Source organism: Oncorhynchus clarkii, chromosome 26, assembly GCF_045791955.1.
Source record: "Oncorhynchus clarkii lewisi isolate Uvic-CL-2024 chromosome 26, UVic_Ocla_1.0, whole genome shotgun sequence".
NCBI lineage: Eukaryota > Metazoa > Chordata > Actinopteri > Salmoniformes > Salmonidae > Oncorhynchus > Oncorhynchus clarkii.
Genome location: NC_092172.1, coordinates 38,822,066 through 38,843,372, shown reverse-complemented (window position 1 = coordinate 38,843,372; position 21,307 = coordinate 38,822,066). Strand labels below are relative to the sequence as shown.

The 21,307-nt window shown below is 45.4% G+C and overlaps 1 protein-coding gene across 1 annotated transcript in view; it reads right to left on the bottom strand.

Moving 5' to 3' along the window:
* LOC139385139 (D-glucuronyl C5-epimerase B-like) overlaps nt 1–21,307 on the bottom strand; it is a 55,038-nt gene that overhangs the window by 10,175 nt on the left and 23,556 nt on the right. Inside the window, exon 2 of the mRNA XM_071130216.1 lies at nt 3,606–3,699. The gene's annotated coding sequence lies outside the window, so the exon portion shown is untranslated. The remainder of the gene's footprint in view (nt 1–3,605; nt 3,700–21,307) is intronic.

Genomic DNA, 21,307 nt, shown 5'->3' with positions numbered 1-21,307 from the left:
TTGACAGCATCACTACCAAGGTTGAGGCCAAATTCTCCCTTGGTGGTGCCTCAACACAAGGGAAGCGACCGCAGCTCAGCTTGAATAAGTCACACTGATGACAGAGTATTAATATGCACCACAGTGCATGTACCATCCACAACATATTCAAATGTCTGTTCTGTAATCGTGGTAACACCCCTACACATTGCCCTTTCAAGTCTTCAGATGCCTGCTGCTGCCTGGGCGTAAGAAAGCACAGTCACAGCGAGTTGTATCTCAGAGGAGTAGAGAAGGAGAGGGGGACAGTGGGGGAGGGAGCTAGCCCTTCATCACATATTAAAACATCTTCTGTTAGCAATGAGTTCACATTCTGCCCAAAACACCTGCTCCATCACCTGCCAGTCACAGAGGCAGGTGTCTCCCAATCAGACGTTGGCACACGAAAGCAAACCTGGTGCGATCTTCACTAAAGGATGCCAGTCCTCTGGGTGGAAAGGTTGTGTCTGTGCCCTGATAACACAAGACTTAAGCACCAGGTCTTTCTTACCTGGCATTGGCCCTGCATTCCACTGGACTTCTCTCCATTACATTCCGTTTGTTGAATCACCATAGCAAACACACTGAGCTAACAAATTGACTTCGATGTGGCCAACAAAGAAGTAATTTCACATTAGTGCTGCACAATGAAACATGGTTTATATCTCTCAGAGCAGGCAGAGAATGGAGGAAATTGCATTGAAGTGAATGTCTCGGTCCAACCCGTCACTAGTCCAGGGTTTAGGCAGGTTATTACCAAAAAGCATACAATATTAGAGACCTACAGGGGGGATTAAACATGCTCCTAATCAACTGGAGAACAGACAGAAAAATAACCACTCTTCAATGCCATTACTGTGACCTTTGCACATCATTTATAAGCAGTGCACAAAAACATGTAGCCTTGCAGCAGCATAACAGAATATGATTCAGGGACGGAGCAGGACATGGGATCCTTCCACAGTAAGGCTTACATGTAGCCTTGCAGCAGCATAACAGAATATGATTCAGGGATGGAGCAGGACATGGGATCCTTCCACAGTAAGGCTTACATGTAGCCTTGCAGCAGCATAACAGAATATGATTCAGGGACGGAGCAGGACATGGGATCCTTCCACAGTAAGGCTTACATGGTTAAAACCTCATGACATAGCAGGGTTACAGGTATTGGGACCTTGAACATGTGACATATCCCCTCCGGGCGAGTCTTTTGCAGGAAGAGGTGGCATAAAAAAAGCAGCTCGTGGAGCTGTAGGGGACACAGCTTTGATCAGCGTCTGTGAATCTACCCAAGTCCTGTCCTCTCGCTCCATGCAGACTTCCAATTACCAGCCTGATACAGGCTAATGAATCCAGAGCACGTTCAAAGACTTCTCCTTTCCTTTTGCTATCAACTTGATACGGTTTGGGTTTAGGGAAATCCGTCACAGCTCTGCTTACTCAATTAAGATCAGGTCAGATTGGGTCAGCATTAATGCTAGTTCTATGATTCCAAAGTAAGTTACTGTTGAAAAATGACAGGTACAGGGCCTTCAGGAAGTATTTCACACCCCTGGACTTGGTCCACATTTGTGGTAAAGCCTGAATTTAAAATGGATTCAAATTAGACTGTCGCTGGCCGACACACAATACCCTATAAAGTGGAACTATGTTTTTAGAAAGGTTTACAAATTAATACAAAAACGAAAAGCTGAAATGTCTTGAGTCAATAAGTATTCATCCCCTTTGTTATGGCAAGCATGAATCAGTTCAGGAGTAAACACTTGCTTAATAAGTTTAATGACTACCTCATCTCTGTACCCCACACATACAGATAATTGTAAGGTCCCTCAGTCGAGAAGTGAATTTCTAACACAAATTCAACCACAAAGACCAGGGAGGTTTTCCAATGCCTGACCAAGAAGGGCATTGAATATATGCCTTTGAGAATGGAGAAGTTGTTAATTACACTTGGATGGTGTATCAATGTACCCAGTCACTACAAAGATACAGACTCCCTTCCAAACTCAGTTGTCGGAGAGGAAGGAAACCACTCAGGGATTTCACCATGAGGGCAATGGTGACTTTAAAACAGCTACAGATTTTAATGGCTGTGACAGAAGAAAACTGAGGATGGATCAACATTGTAGTTTCTCCACAGTACTAACCTAATTGACAGAGTGAAAAGGAAGCCAGTACAGAATAAAAATATTCCAAAACATGCATCCTGTTTCCAACAAGGCACTAAAGTAAAACTGCTAAAAATGTGGCAAAGAAATGAACTTGCTTTCCTGAATACAAAGCGTTATGTTTGGAGCAAACCCAACACTACACATTACTGAGTACCACTCTTCCTATTTTCAAGCAGGTGGTGCCTGCATCATAGGTATGCTGGTCATTGGCAAGGACTAGGGAGTTTTTTTATTTTAAAAAATTGAATAAAGCTAAGCACATGCAAAATCCTAGAGGAAAACCTTCAGTCTGCTTCCCACCAGACACTGGGAAATGAATTAACCTTTCAGCAGGACAATAACCTCAAATACAAGGCCAAATCTACACTGGGTGTTGGCTGAGTTACAGTTTTGACTTAAATCTGCATGAAAATATACAGTGAGGGAAAAAAGTATTTGATCCCCTGCTGATTTTGTACGTTTGCCCACTGACAAAGAAATTATCAGTCTATAATTTTAATGGTAGGTTTCTTTGAACAGTGAGAGACAGAATAACAACAAAAAAATCCAGAAAAACACATGTCAAAAATGTTATAAATTGATTTGCATTTTAATGAGGGAAATAAATATTTGACCCCCTAGCCAGTCTCCAGATCTTAATTCCATAGAAAATCTGTGGAGGGAGCTGAAGGTTCGAGTTGCCAAACGTCAGCCTCGAAACCTTAATGACTTGGAGAAGATCTACAAAGAGGAGTGGGACAAAATCCCTCCTGAGATGTGTGCAAACCTGGTGGCCAACTACAAGAAACATCTGACCTCTGATTGCCAACAAGGGTTTTGCCACCAAGTACTAAGTCAAGTTTTGCACAGGGGTCATATACTTATTTCCCTCATTAAAATTCAAATCAATTTATAACATTTTTGACATGTGTTTTTCTGGATTTGTTTTGTTGTTATTCTGTCTCTCACTGTTCAAATAAACCTACCATTAAAATTATAGACTGATCATTTCTTTGTCAGTGGGCAAACATACAAAATCAGCAGGGGAAACACTTGTTTCCCTCACTGTATATATCAAGACCTAAAAATGGTTGTCTAGTAATAATGAACAACTTATTTGACAGAACTTAGAGAATTATAAAAAATAGGCAAATGTTGCACAATCCACGTGTGGAAAACTCTTATAGACTTAACCAGAAAGACTCAGAGCTGTAGCTGCTGCCAAAGGGGATTATAACATGTATTGACCCTGGGGTGTGAATACTTATGTAAATGAGCTGTTTCTGTAATTTTCTAAAATCATGTTTGCTCTTTGTCATTATGGGGTAGTGTGTGTAGATGGATGAGGAGAAAAATACATTTTGAAATCAGGCTGTAACAACATGTGGAATAAGTCATGGGGTATGAATACTTTAAGAAGGCACTGTAGGTACTCACCCTAATCCATTCAGCAGAAAACAGCCAACGGATCAGTCATGTCCCCGGCTACGAGTTCCCCTGGATCTAGTTCATCTGGCCGACTCCTCACCACCTGCAACAAAAACATCACATTCCATTACATTGACGAGCAGTGTGAACACTTAAAATTTTCACTTTTAAATGAAATTGGGATTCGTAACATTACGACAAATCCCAGTATGCAGTACGCAAAAAGTAAACAGCATAGTGGGTCAATTTCCACAAGAACTAAGAGCGTTGAAGCGCGAGGCTCATCTTCTTCAAATGCTGATGCTCCAGATTCTCAACTAGTCTAAAGGCCACTTTTATTGCTTCTTTAAATCAGAACAGTTTCACCTGTGCTAACATAATTGCAAAAGGGTTTTCTAATGATCAATTAGCCTTTTAAAATGATACACTTGGATTAGGTAACACAACATGCAATTGGAACACAGGACTGATAGTTGCTGATAATTGGCCTCCGTACACCTATGTAGATATTCCATAGAAAATCTGCCGTTTCCAGCTACAATAGTCATTTACAACATTAACAATGTCCACACTGTATTTCTGATCAATTTAATGCTATTTTAAATGGACAAAAAAAATGATTTTGAAAGAAAAGCACAAGGACATTTCTAAGTGACCCCAAACTTTTGAACGGTAGTGTAGTTGAGAAGGAAATGCTAATTATGTGAGGTGGAATTGAAGTACAGTAATGGTAGTACAAGTATTATTTACAATGAACCTGAAAAGGACCGCACCCGGAGACACAAACCATTCCTGGCAACAGATCAGTGCTTAACCATCTGAAAAGGACCACACCCAGAGACACAAACCATTCCTGGTAACAGAGCAGTGCTTAACCATCTGAAAAGGACCACACCCAGAGACACAAACCATTCCTGGCAACAGCGCAGCTGCATTGTGAATTTTATCACATTTTTATTTAACCTTGATTTAACTAGGCAAGTCAGTAAACAAATTATTATTTACAATGACGGACTACTCCGGCCAAACCCCGACGAAGCTGGGCCAATTGTGCGGTGCCCTATGGAACTCCCAATTACAGCCGGATGTGATACAGCCTGGATTCGAACCAGGTACTATAGTGACGCTTCATGCACTGAGATGCAGTGCCTTAGACCGCTGCGCCACTCGGGAGCTTATAGTTTTAACAGAAAGCAGATGTTTTTTCAACATTAAGAAAATGTTTCAGTTTGTCACATCGCTAACAGTGACTACCTACCGACGAGGATGACTCACTAAATATAGGCCTAAAAACGCCAGGAAAGAAGTTACATATGATCACATTCTAATAAGGTTAACATTTTGGATGAGTTACCAGGCAGACATCTTTGGTTGTTTCAAAAATTGTCCCTAACAACATGAAAGCATGTGAGACAACAACAAGGCCTGTAGGGCAGATAATGTTGTGTGTGTTTGCTGGACGGAGACAAGCTGACTGGGCGGCAGCCATTTTGGATTTAGACCACTGACAGGGAACATCAAGAGTTCCCAGACCAAGACCGGGCTCTATCAGTGTCTGCCATCATCAGGCCTACATCGGGAGATCAGACAACTCCTGGGCAAACATGGTCAGAGAGAAATGTGTCTGTGTGAAGGAAGAGTCTTCTAGTACCCTGCTGATAGGGATGAAAGGCTGTGATGAGTTGTAGAAATGAGCACTTAAAAAGAAACATGCAGGGATTATATCTCTGCAATCAAATTAGGCCAATCAAACGGCCAAGTCTCATCCTCTGGCCTCTCATTGATGTTCATTGGACAAAAAGGCTTAGAAATATATCAGACAGAATCAGATATATTTGGAGAGAACATAAAGGTCACTCCGACATATGTATCCATACCATGAAAGTTCAACATGAAAGGCAGACTCCATGGAGGTGGCATTCACTGGTTAAATATAATGTGGAATATTGAAGCTCCATGTTCTCCTCCATTCAGAGGTCTATTCGTCAAAGGTCAAATGTGCCCCAACTGTGCTGCATCAAATACAAATGATTCATTGTAAATCACTAAACACACCCTCTTTGGCTAATCCTGTACCGTTTGGTGGACAAGATTACAGAGCCAAAATTGGCAGGATGTTGGTTCACTGCAGCAACCAGTGGCACGGATGCAAATTGTATGCAAATTGTGGGTCATAAACATGCTGCGATTAAGACGTTCAGGCTACACAATCTCTGGAATAATAGGCTATGGGTAATCTTAGCGAGATCAGCTTTCACCAGAGCATGAGAATTTAGCTGGATATTTATAACATGATCCTCATGCTGAGGCTATCCTCCTAATCCAATAAGTATTGACGTCCATCTTCCTTCTTACTGAAATCAGTACTATTAACTGTGCCCGGGCATTTAGCCTCTATTAATTGTAATTTCTCAAATCAGACGATAATATCTAATTGTTCACAACAGGGTTTGTTACAAGGTTCAACACCACACTTCAAGATTTACAGGGTGAACGGCGTTAACGTTGGCCCTTTTTTTACAGGAGAATTGATCATGCAGTAATCAGATCACGCTGCACTTTCCCTTTGTTGGAGATTTCAAGACATTCCTTTAACAGGCGTAATGTTTCTGGAAGGAAATTACGATTGATCGCTGTTCCACAGCCTTTTCAGTCACACGTTTTGAGGAAAAGCAAAAACGTAATGCTTTTTGACCAGGGGTAAAATGGTCTTACATCAATAGCCAATGACTTAAGGCTCTGAATGACCCATAAATGATGCTGGAGGAAACAAACACATATTTGTAATTGCAACCATGATGAATTTACAGGCGTCTCAACCACTAGGTCATTAATGTACTGCCAATCCATCATGAGCAATGTGTAGAAAGTGACAGGGATACCTCACCCTGCAATTAACCGCGCCCCTATAACGTTGCTACAGCGGAGGCGGTAAGGGCTGTTAAATAGGAGACGGTGGTAAATCACCGCACAAAGAGAGACGATCAATCTTTTATCAAAACGGGCTTATCGACAAAGCACTCAAATCAGGTATTAGAAAGTTTATAACAGCTGGTAACATTGGGGCGGCAGGGTAGCCTAGTGGTTAGAGCGTTGGACTGGAAGGTTGCAAGTTCAAATCCCCGAGCTGACAAGGTCGTCGACAAATCTGTCGTTCTGCCCCTGAACAGGCAGTTAACCCACTGTTCCTAGGCCGTCATTGAAAATAAGAATTTGTTCTTAACTGACTTGCCTAGTTAAATAAAGGTAAAATAAATACAAGCCCTGTTGTGGGCACGGTGTTACATAGTGGAGCGGATGCTTGAACAACAAAGAGACTATCTTCAGTCGAGGCTAAGATGGGGTGGAGCAGGAAGATGGATGTTTGATTGGGGCCGAGCTGTGTGGGAGGATTTTTCGTAGAATTACCCCAAATTATAATATTTAATTGCAATTGATCTAGCCATTGGACCAGAGTACTGACACGCCAAGGAGGCTATAGAAGACAAAATCACACACAACAAATCTGGGCCAAGAGGATGTTGAAGTCGTGACTGTGATTCTAAATCATATGACTCAGAATTTAGAATTACATCTCCAGCATTTAGTGTTGGTTTAATACAGAAGCTAAATCTGTCTTGGTAATTAAACAGCACAATGCTGTACTATCATGCACGGTCATGTGGTGAAGGCCTGGTTTGACAGGTCTGGGTGGTGAAGGCCTGGTTTGACAGGTCTGGGTGGTGAAGGCCTGGTTTGACAGGTCTGGGTGGTGAAGGCCTGGTTTGACAGGTCTGGGTGGTGAAGGCCTGGTTTGACAGGTCTGGGTGGTGAAGGCCTGGTTTGACAGGTCTGGGTGGTGAAGGCCTGGTTTGACAGGTCTGGGTGGTGAAGGCCTGGTTTGACAGGTCTGGGTGGTGAAGGCCTGGTTTGACAGGTCTGGGTGGTGAAGGCCTGGTTTGACAGGTCATGTGATGAAGGCCTGGTTTGACAGGTCATGTGATGAAGGCCTGGTTTGACAGGTCATGTGATGAAGGCCTGGTTTGACAGGTCTGGATGGTGAAGGCCTGGTTTGACAGGTCATGTGATGAAGGCCTGGTTTGACAGGTCATGTGATGAAGGCCATTTAGAGATGCTACTAATATCAAATACAACACCCCATGACCACCATGAAGGTGACAGGCATGATAAAGCACTATGCATCTTTTATGACCCACATTGCAACAGGGAACCTCAAAACCCTGTTAGACTGAAGAGGACGCACTAGAGGCAGGGTATGAGTGGCCAGCTGAACACTGCCTCAAGATTCTAGTCACCTGAAATGAAGTAGGATAACAGAGCAGTGGTCTTCCAAGTGGCTACGATAAGAAAAATAGCACTTAGGGGGAAAAAAACGATTCTGCATTCAACGAGGGCAATTTAACATTGCTATTCCCTTAAAACCATGTGTAGTCCATTTTATAAATAGGGATAATAGATTAAAATTGTTTTTTAAATCCCTTTGAATTCAGAAAACATGTTGGCAAGCAAGATGGTCAAATCAATATTCCACAGCAATATGGAAATCTCTGCTCCTACAGGGCTAGACAGCTGTAATCGTAGCCAAGAAGCAAGGAGATAAATGAAAATGAGTAAAGTAAACTACACAGCTAGCAGCTCAGTCTTCCGACTCCCTGAGCAGAAAGCAGCTCAGTCTTCCGACTCCCTGAGCAGAAAGCAGCTCAGTCTTCCGACTCCCTGAGCAGAAAGCAGCTCAGTCTTCCGACTCCCTGAGCAGAAAGCAGCTCAGTCTTCCGACTACCTGAGCAGAAAGCGGGTGTTTGTTGTGCGTCCCTCCCCCTCTCTCCAGGCACCAACGTGGCACTCTCCCTCTAGATGTGTCCCTCGTCTTTCCCACAGGAATGAACATCTGGACACAGCCAGGCCCAGCCTCAGCCAGGCCACATACGGCCGGCCTGTTACGGATACCATTATCCTGTGTGTGTGTATCCTGTGTGTGTTTTCTCTCCGTCTCCCCTCACAGGTGAAAATCATCACTCCCCAATCAGTCAACAATCCAATCAACAATCAGAAGACACACCTCCTCCTGTTTCCTACCCTATCACAGTTAATTTCCCTTGGTTTAAAAACCCCATCATTTGTTTGCTCTAGAGCTCAATCTCTTTGTAAATGCCATGTTGGTAGATCTGTTCTTTATAGATTTCAGTAGCTCAATCTATCTGTAAATGCCATGTATGTAGATCTCTCTGTTTCACTCTCTCTTTGCGTCTTAACCTCTTATTTTGTTTGAGCACCTCCAAATCACTTTGTCATCTCCTGTGAGTATTGTTTTTGCTTATGGTGTTTGCTGGTGGGAAAAGGGGGAAACCAAGACAAGTTGCCCATGGGCATACACTACCCGTAGGTGAACTTTGTTAAATACACTAGTTAGAACTGGGCGGACCACCCACTGTATTTTTGGTTAGTTAGTTAGCTGTTGTTAAAGTAGGCTAGTCTAGCTTAGGGGTGATTTTGCATATTTGTTGTTTATTTCCTTGGGTCCAGCTCAGCCCCTTTTCCTGCTCCCCCCATTACCGTGTGTTTATAAATAAACCCTGAGTTTGACGGTATTATTTCAGTTGTCGTGGTTATTTCATTCACACTTACTTTGCCACAACTATAATTTGCATGAGATATGTTACGGGTCTCATTACCATCCCCCCTAGACTGTCGGGCCAAAAGGGATTCGTAACACGGCCACTTCCTCACACGCATACAAAAGGTGAGAAAAAAAGGCATGCCTTCGTAACAAACCATTCTTAAGCCTTGGGATGCGTAATGTTTAAGAAGCAGAATGGTTGTTCAACATGATCCAGGGATCTCAGTTCCTGCAGAGAGGTAGCTTAGCACATCTCTGGACTGTAATCTTTACCGTGACACTTATCATAGCCTTCATCAAGTGTCCTTTCATCTGGCACTTCAAAGCAGGGGGTTGACACCTCGCACACATGCAATGACTCAACCAGGCTCTAACCTACCCTTCACTTTGTACATGGTGTAAACAGAGAGGGGGGGGGGGGGGGGGGGTCTATTACATTAAGGATCCTCACATTAAGTGTTGTTCACATTGGCAGTTTTGAAATGACTCAAATCCCCCAAAAATTGCATCTCTGATTCAAATCGGTTATTTTTCCTGCAGTCTGAACTAGAGGTCGACCGATTATGATTTTTCAACGCCGATAACGATACCGATTATTGGAGGACCAAAAAATCCGATACTGATTAAATCGGCTGATTTAAAAAATAGATATTTGTAATAATGACAATTACAACAATACTGAATGAAAACTTAATATAATACATCAATAAAATCAATTTAGCCTCAAGTAGATAATGAAACATGTTCAATTTGGTTTAAATAATGCAAAAACAAAGTGTTGGAGAAGAAAGTAAAAGTGCAATATGTGCTATGTAAGAAAGCTAACGTTTCAGTTCCTTGCTCAGAACATGAGAACATATGAAAGCTGGTGGTTCCTTTTAACATGAGTCTTCACTATTCCCAGGTAAGAAGTTTTAGGTTGTAGTTATTATAGGAATTATAGGACTATTTCCCTCTATACCATTTGTATTTCATTAACCTTTGACTATTGGATGTTCTTATAGGCACTTTAGTATTGCCAGTGTAACAGTATAGCTTCCGTCTCTCTCCTTGCACCTCCCTGGGCTCGAACCAGCAACACAACAGCCACCATCGAAGCAGCGTTACCCATGCAGAACAAGGGAAACAACCACCAAGGCTCATAGCGAGTGAAGTTTGAAACGCTATTAGCGTGCGCTAACTAGCCAGCCATTTCACTTCGGTTACACCAGCCTCATCTCGGGAGTTTATAGGTTTGAAGTCATAAACAGTGAAATGCTTGACGCACAACAAAGAGCTGCTGGCAAAACGCACGAAAGTGATGTTTGAATGAACGTTTACGCGCCTGCTTCTGCCTACCACCGCTCAGTCAGACACTTAGATACTTGTATGCTCAGTCAGATTATATGCAACGCAGGACATGCTAGATAATATCATCAACCATGTGTAGCTAACTAGTGATTATGATTGATTGTTTGTTATGAGATAAGTTTAATGCTAGCTAGCAACTTACCTTGGCTTGGCTTACTGCATTCGCGTAACAGGCAGTCAGTCTCCTTGTGGAGTGCAACAAGAGAGGCTGGTCATTATTGCGTTGGACTAGTTAACTCTAAGGTTGCAAGATTGAATCCCTCGTGCTGACAAGGTGAAAATCTGTCGTTCTGCCCCTGAACGAGGCAGTTAACCCACCGTTCCTAGGCCGTCATTGAAAATAAGAATGTGTTCTTTAACTGACTTGCCTAGTTAAATTAAAAAAGGTATAAAAATATATATATATTTTTTTTTTATTAATTTAAAAAATATATATTGGCGTCCAAAAATACCGATTTCCGATTGTTATGTAAACTTGAAAATCGGCCCTAATTAAATCGGCCTTTCCAATTAATCGGTCGACCTCTAGTCTGAACCTACAGCCAAAAAGGCACATGGAATCTGATATTTCAAGCCACATTTCAAACCACCTTCATAGCCTGCACCACTGCACACACACCCGGCGTTGCTGTGACAACTAGCTTGGCCATGTCAGCTAATGACTGCTGTCTGAACACATACAAATCCTATTTGGTAACTTCTAACTTCCGCTTTGGACAATCAGTATTCCATAACTAATTTGAGCATTCAAGCCTTGTTCACACTGCAGGTTTAAGTATGATGTTACTGCATTGTAAATTCCGGACACTCGTCCTTCCTTGGCGCTCTGAGCGAGCATCCATCAGGACTTCTACTCAGGGTGTGTGTGGGCCTGTGATGGTCCATCTGCTCTGCAGTCATAACACTCATGGTCTTGATAGCTGGCTAATCATTAACTAATCAAGCCATGGACATTAATAGTGGCAGGCATCATTGGCCATCTGATACCCAGAGCAGTGTCCAGGAAAACAGTCGGTGAAACAAGACCTGAGACCTTACGCGCACACGCATGCACACCAACCAATCACACAGCCAGCTCAGTTCTGATTCAGAACATAGATCCCTGAGTCAACCAGTCACACAGGCAGCTCAGTTCTGATTATGAACATAGATCCGAGTCAACCAGTCAGCTCAGTTCTGATTCAGAACATAGATCCCTGAGTCAACCAGTCAGCTCAGTTCTGATTCAGAACATAGATCCCTGAGTCAACCAGTCAGCTCAGTTCTGATTCAGAACATAGATCCCTGAGTCAACCAGTCACACAGCCAGCTCAGTTCTGATTCAGAACATAGATCCCTGAGTGGGTTGAGCTGAAGATCTAAACAGAAGTTTTAGAGCGTCAGTAGACTCTTCAGTCCATCACATACTCTGAAGGAATGGACACTCCCATCATTGCACACCTTCCCATTTCAAGTGATTTGACTGTCATATTCATAGAAAAACCAACACAAAAAGGAAAACAGCTGAGAAATTACACATCCAGCACGAAGACAGATCTGACATTTACTGTGGAACGTTGAAAGAACGAATCAAAGCAAAGCATTCCAGGGTCTGCTTCCTGTATCATGGAAGAAAAGACTGAGCTAAAACCTTGACGCAATTAAGGTGTCAGCATGTTTAAGTTCGGCTGGCGGCTCGCCGAACGTGTGCTCCCTTAAAAAGACGTTCTCCTGAAAAACAAGAAAAATATCTGAAATGGTACTGTTTGGCCATTCTGAGATGCTGTAGTGAGTACACTTCCTCAAAAGTCAGAATTAATCAAAGATAACAAGAACTCTATAATTGATGTTTTTGACGAGGAAATCTTAGTCACGCAACTTTACATGAAGATGTTTGGTGCAGTATTTCAATTTTAAAAAGTTGCAAGAAAACGAGTCATCTCTCATTGAATGACAAAGACTTTAGTGAAGAATCCCTACTGCTGACCAATCACCAACGAAGGGGCGTAGACTTCAGTGAAGAATCCCTACTGCTGACCAATCACCAACGAAGGGGCGTAGACTTCAGCTACCAACGTCGTCGTCTCCAGAAAAACAATGTGAACAACCAAACACAAACCTTACCGAAGTCGAAAACAAACACGTCCCAAAATGTCCTCATAATCTATAGAAACTCACCCCAACTGTTTTGGCTGGGGGACGCATGCGGACCCCTTTAGAGCTCCTTGATTCATTAGAATAATACAGGGTGGCTGCCTGTATGTTTGTGTAAACAAATACTAGGAAGGCATGAGTCTGTACACCATGTCAGACTCAACACTAATGTATATGAAGATCACAAGCTGCTTCCCTGACAACACTTCAAAAGGCTGAGGCAACAAAGCTGAATTCTAAATGAGCACAGAGAGAGAGAGAGAGAGAGAGCTGGAACACTGAACTACACAATATTTAATCTGGCATCCGATGAAGATGGAAAAGAAAGTGCCTCTTACCAGGCTAATTTCCATTCTGCATAAAATATTGCAGGTTAAATAATAGATGCACACTTGAAAGGGAAATGGAATCTCTCTCATTTCTGATTTATAACAGTCTGTCAGAAATGCTGCTCGTAAAAATCAGGATGGACCAAGAACATCTTCATGCGGACCGGCAAATACAACATCACAAAGCAATATTTAGATTAGAATATGCAAGACTACTACACATGGGTGGGAAACGGAGACATTATTAAGACTCAGGTCTCCAATTTGGTTTGTATAGAGCAACGCAGCTTCTATTTATATCACAGCTGACAGGATTCTCTTCAGCAGTCTCTGGAAGCACACTGGGAGTATCACGCCAACACAATAACCCTGGCTGATGGGGATAATTAGGCCCTAAATCCTGAGATGGCTACTGCAGAACTACACACCCCTAATATCCTGCTCCCCCCCCCCCCCCCCCCCCCCCCCCATTCTCAAATCTCCAAACATGAGCGGAATCTTCACAGTGGATTTAGTAAACAAAGAGGGTTTCAGGGGCCCTGCGTCACACGCTGAGAGATGCGTTGTGGCTGTCACAAGCTCTCAGGGATATAGTCAGTATATTTCAGAGTTTTTACCCAGGCTTTGCATATAATTTGGTGGTCCTCTCTCCCCACGAATGTGGCTCTGCCATGGTCCTCCGTCTCCTCCGTGGATTCCACCCCGATCGAAGCAGTCGTTTTCTACCGCTTCTCTGTCCTTCTCTACTCCTCCATCCCTTTCTCAGCTGGTGTCTTACTGTGAGTAGTACATCCTGTCCCTGTCACAATATCCCGCTGGCAGCATCACAAGTCATTGATCTATTTTAGACAAACCAACAACCCCCCCCCCCGCCATACTGTGAAGACGATGACAGAAGAGTAGGAATCCTTCACTGTTTCCCCATTTACTCACAACATTTCAACCCCGCTAATGTGGGGTTAAAAGACAGATCAGTGAGAAGTGGCAGGCAGAGGCGATAAAACCAAAACAGGCTCTAGGGAGGCAGTGGGAGGCAGGGAGTGAGCGCTGAGCGACAGGGGAGCCCAGACTGCAGCTTCTCTGTAAGTACCTCTCAGGCTCTCTGGCGCCAAACAAACAAGCAGGAGAGAAAGGCAGGAAGGGCAGGCTGCAGCACAGGCAGGCTGAGATGAGAGTAAATAAAAAGACTGGACACAGTTTGACAGAGCTGCATAAACAGCCCTAGAGGGCAGAGCCTCCCAGAGTGTCATCTCTGAAGACTGAGTGTTCATATCCCGGATGAACTCAGAAAACATATCTTGAAATAGAAGATAAACAAGTAGGATAGAGGTCCTAAACTGTCCACACACACACACACACACACACCTGTTTGCAAAAACTCACAGCTCTGAATCCAGACGAAGTGTCAATGGTCGACGGAGTCTCAGCTAAACGTGTCCCTCCTGTCAGACCAGGGGGAACTTGTTGCACTGACACCCCTCCTCCTGTCAGACCAGGGGGAACTTGTTGCACTGACACCCCTCCTCCTGTCAGACCAGGGGGAACTTGTTGCACTGACACCCCTCCTCCTGTCAGACCAGGGGGAACTTGTTGCACTGACACCCCTCCTCCTGTCAGACCAGGGGGAACTTGTTGCACTGACACCCCTCCTCCTGTCAGACCAGGGGAAACTTGTTGCACTGACACCCCTCCTCCTGTCAGACTAGGGGGAACTTGTTGCACTGACACCCCTCCTCCTGCACTAAGAGGGGGTCACTTCTAGGGACACTTATCAAGACAAGAGACTGGAGGACAATGACGCGAGCGTCTGTAGGGCGTGAGGCCGCGGTGCTGTCTGAGGAGAGCGACAGAGCTTTCTAGAAGCAGTGCGACCCCGGTGTCTGAGAGGCTGAGACCAGCTGCCTCCGCATAAAGACAAGGCTCACATCCTCAGCACCTTGTTGGTTTTCTGAAAAGGCCACCAACTAGTTTGGAATATTAAACAGTTAAGCCTGTGGAAATCAAAAGGACTTGAAAAGAGAGTGAGGGCTTGAAAAAGCTTTCGGGTGATATCGCTCCATCTCTTCCAAGGCTTGCTGATATGACAGAGCCAACCAATTAAAAGGCAGGGAAGAAAGGGCTCCCAAAACAGGAGGAGGATCATTCTTTGCCCATCTTATCCTGACACATGATATTATTCCTCAATCAAAGGCTTGGCTTTTCAATATCAACAGTTCTGATTCAGAGAGAGAGAAGTGGTGGGGGAAAGAGTGAAACAGACTGCCAGAGGAAGAGGAAGAGAGTGGGAAGTGGTGGGGGAAAGAGTGAAACAGACTGCCAGAGAGAGAGGAAGAGAGTGGGAAGTGGTGGGAGAAAGAGTGAAACAGACTGCCAGAGGAAGAGGAAGAGAGTGGGAAGTGGTGGGGGAAAGAGTGAAACAGACTGCCAGAGGAAGAGGAAGAGAGTGGGAAGTGGTGGGGGAAAGAGTGAAACAGACTGCCAGAGGAAGAGGAAGAGAGTGGGAAGTGGTGGGGGAAAGAGTGAAACAGACTGCCAGAGAGAGAGGAAGAGAGTGGGAAGTGGTGGGGGAAAGAGTGAAACAGACTGGAAGAGGAAGAGAGTGGGAAGTGGTGGGGGAAAGAGTGAAACAGACTGCCAGAGGAAGAGAGTGGGAAGTGGTGGGAGAAAGAGTGAAACAGACTGCCAGAGGAAGAGGAAGAGAGTGTGAAGTGGTGGGGGAAAGAGTGAAACAGACTGCCAGAGGAAGAGAGTGGGAAGTGGTGGGAGAAAGAGTGAAAGACTGCCAGAGAGAGAGGAAGAGAGTGGGAAGTGGTGGGAGAAAGAGTGAAACAGACTGCCAGAGGAAGAGGAAGAGAGTGGGAAGTGGTGGGGGAAAGAGTGAAACAGACTGCCAGAGGAAGAGAGTGGGAAGTGGTGGGAGAAAGAGTGAAACAGGCTGCCAGAGAGAGAGGAAGAGAGTGGGAAGTGGTGGGGGAAAGAGTGAAAGACTGCCAGAGAGAGAGGAAGAGAGTGGGAAGTGGTGGGGGAAAGAGTGAAACAGACTGCCAGAGAGAGAGGAAGAGAGTGGGAAGTGGTGGGGGAAAGAGTGAAAGACTGCCAGAGAGAGAGGAAGAGAGTGGGAAGTGGTGGGGGAAAGAGTGAAACAGACTGCCAGAGAGAGAGGAAGAGAGTGGGAAGTGGTGGGAGAAAGAGTGAAAGACTGCCAGAGAGAGAGGAAGAGAGTGGGAAGTGGTGGGGGAAAGAGTGAAACAGACTGCCAGAGAGAGAGGAAGAGAGTGGGAAGTGGTGGGAGAAAGAGTGAAAGACTGCCAGAGAGAGAGGAAGAGAGTGGGAAGTGGTGGGGGAAAGAGTGAAACAGGCTGCCAGAGGAAGAGGAAGAGAGTGGGAAGTGGTGGGAGAAAGAGTGAAAGACTGCCAGAGAGAGAGGAAGAGAGTGGGAAGTGGTGGGGGAAAGAGTGAAACAGACTGCCAGAGGAAGAGGAAGAGAGTGGGAAGTGGTGGGGGAAAGAGTGAAACAGACTGCCAGAGGAAGAGAGTGGGAAGTGGTGGGAGAAAGAGTGAAAGACTGCCAGAGAGAGAGGAAGAGAGTGGGAAGTGGTGGGGGAAAGAGTGAAACAGACTGCCAGAGAGAGAGGAAGAGAGTGGGAAGTGGTGGGGGAAAGAGTGAAAGACTGCCAGAGAGAGAGGAAGAGAGTGGGAAGTGGTGGGGGAAAGAGTGAAACAGACTGCCAGAGGAAGAGAGTGGGAAGTAGTGGGGGAAAGAGTGAAAGACTGCCAGAGAGAGAGGAAGAGAGTGGGAAGTGGTGGGGGAAAGAGTGAAACAGACTGCCAGAGGAAGAGGAAGAGAGTGGGAAGTGGTGGGGGAAAGAGTGAAACAGACTGGAAGAGGAAGAGAGTGGGAAGTGGTGGGGGAAAGAGTGAAACAGACTGCCAGAGGAAGAGAGTGGGAAGTGGTGGGAGAAAGAGTGAAACAGACTGCCAGAGGAAGAGGAAGAGAGTGGGAAGTGGTGGGGGAAAGAGTGAAACAGACTGCCAGAGGAAGAGAGTGGGAAGTGGTGGGAGAAAGAGTGAAAGACTGCCAGAGAGAGAGGAAGAGAGTGGGAAGTGGTGGGAGAAAGAGTGAAACAGACTGCCAGAGGAAGAGGAAGAGAGTGGGAAGTGGTGGGGGAAAGAGTGAAACAGACTGCCAGAGGAAGAGAGTGGGAAGTGGTGGGAGAAAGAGTGAAACAGGCTGCCAGAGAGAGAGGAAGAGAGTGGGAAGTGGTGGGGGAAAGAGTGAAAGACTGCCAGAGAGAGAGGAAGAGAGTGGGAAGTGGTGGGGGAAAGAGTGAAACAGACTGCCAGAGAGAGAGGAAGAGAGTGGGAAGTGGTGGGGGAAAGAGTGAAAGACTGCCAGAGAGAGAGGAAGAGAGTGGGAAGTGGTGGGGGAAAGAGTGAAACAGACTGCCAGAGAGAGAGGAAGAGAGTGGGAAGTGGTGGGAGAAAGAGTGAAAGACTGCCAGAGAGAGAGGAAGAGAGTGGGAAGTGGTGGGGGAAAGAGTGAAACAGGCTGCCAGAGGAAGAGGAAGAGAGTGGGAAGTGGTGGGAGAAAGAGTGAAAGACTGCCAGAGAGAGAGGAAGAGAGTGGGAAGTGGTGGGGGAAAGAGTGAAACAGACTGCCAGAGGAAGAGGAAGAGAGTGGGAAGTGGTGGGGGAAAGAGTGAAACAGACTGCCAGAGGAAGAGAGTGGGAAGTGGTGGGAGAAAGAGTGAAAGACTGCCAGAGAGAGAGGAAGAGAGTGGGAAGTGGTGGGGGAAAGAGTGAAACAGACTGCCAGAGAGAGAGGAAGAGAGTGGGAAGTGGTGGGGGAAAGAGTGAAAGACTGCCAGAGAGAGAGGAAGAGAGTGGGAAGTGGTGGGGGAAAGAGTGAAACAGACTGCCAGAGGAAGAGAGTGGGAAGTAGTGGGGGAAAGAGTGAAAGACTGCCAGAGAGAGAGGAAGAGAGTGGGAAGTGGTGGGGGAAAGAGTGAAACAGACTGCCAGAGGAAGAGGAAGAGAGTGGGAAGTGGTGGGGGAAAGAGTGAAAGACTGCCAGAGAGAGAGGAAGAGAGTGGGAAGTGGTGGGAGAAAGAGTGAAACAGACTGCCAGAGAGAGAGTAAGAGAGTGGGAAGTGGTGGGAGAAAGAGTGAAACAGGCTGCCAGAGAGAGGAAGAGAGTGGGAAGTGGTGGGAGAAATAGTGAAACAGAGACTGCCAGAGGAAAAGGAAGAGAGTGGGAAGTGGTGGGGGAAAGAGTGAAACAGACTGCCAGAGAGAGAGTAAGAGAGTGGGAAGTGGTGGGAGAAAGAGTGAAACAGGCTGCCAGAGAGAGGAAGAGAGTGGGAAGTGGTGGGAGAAATAGTGAAACAGAGACTGCCAGAGGAAGAGGAAGAGAGTGGGAAGTGGTGGGGGAAAGAGTGAAACAGACTGCCAGAGAGAGTGGAAGAGAGTGGGAAGTGGTGGGGGAAAGAGTGAAACAGACAGCCAGAGAGAGTGGGAAGTGGGACACCAGGAGGGGATTCAGAACATTGGTCATTCTCCTTCAATAGATCTGAGACACACTGCTTGACACTGATCTCCAGTATGAGGCCAGAATGTAATACTGAAGGCCATCTTCCTGACAGTAACCTCCTAATACAAGTCTTCAACTACAGCGTGGTGTGTTGGGGCCCATATCAGAGTCGACTACTGTAGGCTACACACTACTTCTACCGAGGCACGCCGAATACCACAAATAGCTGTCCTTTTATTGCATTCCTAACCAAGCACTCCACCCTATATTCTAACCTTGAGGACAGAAAGGCGTCGGCCAGAGAGTGGAGGACGGAGATGGAGAGATATTGGCCTGTGAAAGGGAGGAGGAGGGCAGAGGCGTCGGCCAGAGAGAGGAGGACAGACATGCCTCTTCACTCTGGGGGAACTGGAAGGTCAGGGGCCTGATGAAATGATTAGATCAACAATGGTCAAGGCAGCAGAGATGACAGCAGCAGAGCACGGCCCTTTAAACAGAGTTTACAACTGGGACGGGTACCAAGGGTTTCCGTTGGGTGATGGCCTTAGCAAACATGTTGATTCAATAAGACTAACCCACTTGGATAACTAGTAGCACCTCAGATAAATGACTGTATTCGGCGCATGTGACTAATAAAAATGTGATATATAGCCTGTCTGACTTAGTACTTCTCATGTATCCTGTATTAACCTGGAACTTCAGAGAGGTTATCCACAGTTCAAAATAAACTAAGTAGACCTGAGCTCATAAGAAAAGCTAATTCAGAGTTCAATATGCAAGGCCCGTAATCTCACCATGCTTAGGAATTCTACAAAAATGTCAGTATTCACATGGAGGCTTGCCAGTAAAACGGTTCAATGTATCTGTAGATTGAGTGAGCGAGAACAGAACTGCCTTGGGGGGGGAATTTAAAAACCTGAGAGATGTACGTACCCCTTCAAACTTCACCTTGTGTACATAGCCTCAGTCTTAGCTCTCTCACTTCTCAGAACATTGGCATTAAAAGCCAACACCTGCCTTGACACACCGAACCCTTAAGCAACAGGCTGAATTTTTCAGATTTCTAAGCTCTCCGCTGAAAATCCTATTTTCTCATCTCAAAACGAGTGCGGTGGCAAGTAATGGTGTGAAACGAACAAATTATTAAAAAGTAAACCCTATCGTTTGAAAAATGACAAAAGCAGCGTGGTTTCACTTGGTGACAAATGTATTGATTTTTTTACAAACAGGCGCCTACGGGGTTGGACATGATGCTGTGCCAGGTCATTTCCACACCTCCTCCAGACGGGGAGGGGGGGAGAGAGCTGAGGATAGAGTCAAATCTGTCATCACTGACAGGGCTTTGTTTGAACTGGCTGGTTGGCAAGGGAGTAGTACAATGTTACCAGGGCTAGCTAGTCAGAGGGCAATAAGACAGAATGGAGAAGAGGAGAGGCAAAGATGAGGAGAGGCAGAGATGAGAGGAGAATGACCTTGTTGGTGAGGTGAGATGATATTTACTCAGCTGCTCCTCACATTAGGAGCGCTACAGAAAGTCGGGATTCACTGACTTTCTACTGCAGATGCAGACCTACTGCAGATGCACAGACCTACTGCAGATGCACAGACCTACTGCAGATGCAGAGACCTACTGCAGATGCAGAGACCTACTGCAGATGCACAGACCTACTGCAGATGCACAGACCTACTGCAGATGCAGACCTACTGCAGATGCAGACCTACTGCAGATGCACAGACATCAGCAACGTTCATAAAGGAGGAAGATAGACCATAGACGTCACCAAAAAGGTGAGATGCACACATTTACTGTAGCACGTGACCATGACTCAAAATGACTGGCACAGGTTTTCTGAGTGCCACAGATGGGGATTATATAAAGCAGGAGGTACGTTGTTATTAGAGATGACATATGGCAAGTTCTCACATGCCATATACATTGCAGAAATGGTGTGAGTAGAACACTCCCAAATACCTCCACTGGAAAGCAGGCCAGAAATTGCAGGGGTCTGGATTTTCTGGCATATCGGCTCTAAAGCTCAGTAAACTCCAGCAGAATGCTTTTAGGGCGGAGGATTACATGAAATGAATAACTACATATGGACTTCTAAAAACCTCTTTATAAATATTAATGGGGAAGAAGATCAAAAGTAGAAAAGCTGGGAGTCAATAATCACCCCAAAGCTTGTTGTTGTTGCCAAAGCTGCAACGATGCCTAGCCTGCAGAAACATTCTCAGAACTTTACCAGCACACCGCTACGACACCTAGCCTGCAGAAACCCTCTCAGAACTTTACCAGCACACCGCCACGACACCTAGCCTGCAGAAACCCTCTCAGAACTTTACCAGCACACCGCCACGACACCTAGCCTGCAGAAACCCTCTCAGAACTTTACCAGCACACCACTACGACACCTAGCAGAAACACTCTCAGAACTTTACCAGCACACCGCTACGACGCCTAGCCTGCAGAAACACTCTCAGAACTTTACCAGCACACGGCTACGATGCCTAGCCTGCAGAAACACTCTCAGAACTTTACAAACACACTAGCTCTTCAATTACAGAGGATCTCTTTTCAAGCTCAACCTGGCCTGACCTCTACCTGGCACCGACCGCCTCCAACTGAAAACCTCTTAGTGAGGCTTCTGAGCGCCTCTGTGGCCATGTGGTGGTGGGTCCCTATGTTGGAATATTCCACTGAGGCAGAATGAAAGGTGCTGCAGTCTGGCTTTGGTGTGGAGAAGATGAAAGG